The sequence below is a fragment of the Anabrus simplex genome, chromosome 4, assembly GCF_040414725.1.
Source record: "Anabrus simplex isolate iqAnaSimp1 chromosome 4, ASM4041472v1, whole genome shotgun sequence".
NCBI lineage: Eukaryota > Metazoa > Arthropoda > Insecta > Orthoptera > Tettigoniidae > Anabrus > Anabrus simplex.
This window is the reverse complement of record NC_090268.1, coordinates 214,776,730-214,778,803: the sequence shown is the minus strand read 5'-3', so window position 1 is coordinate 214,778,803 and position 2,074 is coordinate 214,776,730. Positions and strand designations below refer to the sequence as shown.

At 39.6% G+C, this 2,074-nt stretch overlaps 1 long non-coding RNA gene across 1 annotated transcript; it reads left to right on the top strand.

Moving 5' to 3' along the window:
• Positions 1–326: 326 nt before the first annotated feature.
• On the top strand, positions 327–1,172 carry LOC136872582 (uncharacterized). Its single transcript, XR_010859957.2, has 2 exons — positions 327–441; positions 952–1,172. It is a non-coding gene; the product is annotated as an uncharacterized lncRNA (long non-coding RNA).
• The last annotated feature ends 902 nt before the right edge of the window (positions 1,173–2,074 follow it).

Genomic DNA, 2,074 nt, shown 5'->3' with positions numbered 1-2,074 from the left:
ATGTGCCTCGTAGTCGTCAACTCCATGCCTTTAGGACGCGCTGAAATTGTTACATCCCGGGGTTTGAGCAGTGGTTTCCGAGGTGTATGCTATGAAATGAAAGTATTATCACAACCATTACTTATAATTTATGCAAGTCACACCCTGCAAAAATCTTGCTGTGTAGCAAAAAAATGCTGACTAGATATTTGAACATTGATCGACACGTGCGTTGTCACGTCAACGTCATGCAAGCAGAATCTTGGAAAAAATGCTGACCGATAATGAACTTTGATCGATACGCCGGTATATAAGCAGACAAGCAATTCTTCTCCCTCTCTTACTTTCAACGAAGCAGCGTTCGTGTGAAGTTGAACAATTTGTGTGTTTAATATCTGCTGTCTATACAATCTGCTGTCTGCAAAAAATCTTTCAGCTTGATTTTCTACATAAATCTGAACAGTAAGTTTGATTTTTAATGTATATTTTATTATTAACGTTTCCTTACATTTCACGTCTGCACATCTGAGGAGGATGAGGAGGAAACTATTATCTTGTCAGCTGTTACATTTTAAAATTTCATGGACAACGTAGATAAGGTAACAGCATCAAAAAATCCACAGCGTGGCTAAGTCCCGTCAAAATAATTAGATAGCAGCAATGAGTTCGCTTGTTTAAATTCCGCTCCCACATGTTTAACGATGGCAGCTGTCATCTTAACAGCTGTCAAAAAGCATATGAATTTTAAATTCCACTCCCCCCCTTACATGCATAATATGGCAGCAGTGATGTTTGGGTCTGTTAAAATGGCAGCAGTGAAATTAGCCATGTTCACTTGTTTAAACTCCTCAGCAAAACAATTGCACGTGTTCAGGATTTGACAGATGTTAGAAAAAATTACTTATTGTTATGTACTGACAGATGCAATATCTGCGAATCATAAACGGTACATTGTTTCCTACTCCATTCCAGTGGCTTCCAGTGCTGAGTAACATCCTTCTTCATCCGATCAGAAGACCAAAAGAATAATGTTCTTCAGTGGTCAAGAATGCGCAAGAACAAAGCACTCCCAATACATGAAGACGCGAGTCAACTAGAAACACCTACTGTAGACTGAAATCCCACAAACCGTGAATAGATTCAGTGCTGTTGTAAAACAAATATTTTTGAAAAATATAATTTGATGGCGATTATTGCTGCTATTGTTCTATCCTTAATGTGTGCTGTAAATTTGGTCCCTTGTACTTGCAATGTGATTCCCATGTACTTGTTAAGTTGTCCGTCCAAGTATATGATATCATCTGTCGCCTGCCTCCCCTTCCTTACAAGTCATTGTCACAGCAGTCGTGGCCTTCAGTAAGGTACAGCCCCAGAATTTACCTGGCGTGAACATGGGAAATCACGGAAAACCATCTTTTGGGCTGCCTACAATGGGGTCCTAACGTACTATTTCCCGGATGCAAGCTCACAGCTGCGCGCCCTTAACCATACGGCCAACTCGCCCGGTACTCACACACACACAATGATCACTGACTTCATAAAATCCTGCTCGCATGCACTTTTGTGATTGCACTTCTCATCTGACTATTCGATCCCCTCCCCTAGTTCCTGTTACACATGGCATCCGGGGTGTAAAAATCAGTTTCTATGTTTCTGTTTTCATCATCCTGTTACTCAACAGCTCTTATACTTGTCTAGCTGTTGCGCTGTTATTCTTATCTGCTTTATTAAGAAAGGTTCCTACGCAAGTATATGTACTACCCTTAGTCTCTAAAGATTCGTTTTTATGTGCCCAGCATTCTTTTTATATATACTTGTTTATTAGTTCCTTCCATATTCCTTTAATTTATACATATTACACTTGTGTGTTCGCCAAATATCCCGTGTTTGTCTGCTGCCTTTCTTGATTTTATGAAGTTTATTGCCTCTTTTTCCCATTATTCCGCAATTGGTTTCCATATCCCCTCTGTGATTGAATCTTCTCCAGATTTCATCCTGTCAGCATCTCTGTGGTTGAGTGTATTTCATCATCTATATTTCACTATGCCAGCAAGATGCTTTGTAAATGCGTTTCTGACGCATAAATTCGTATTTT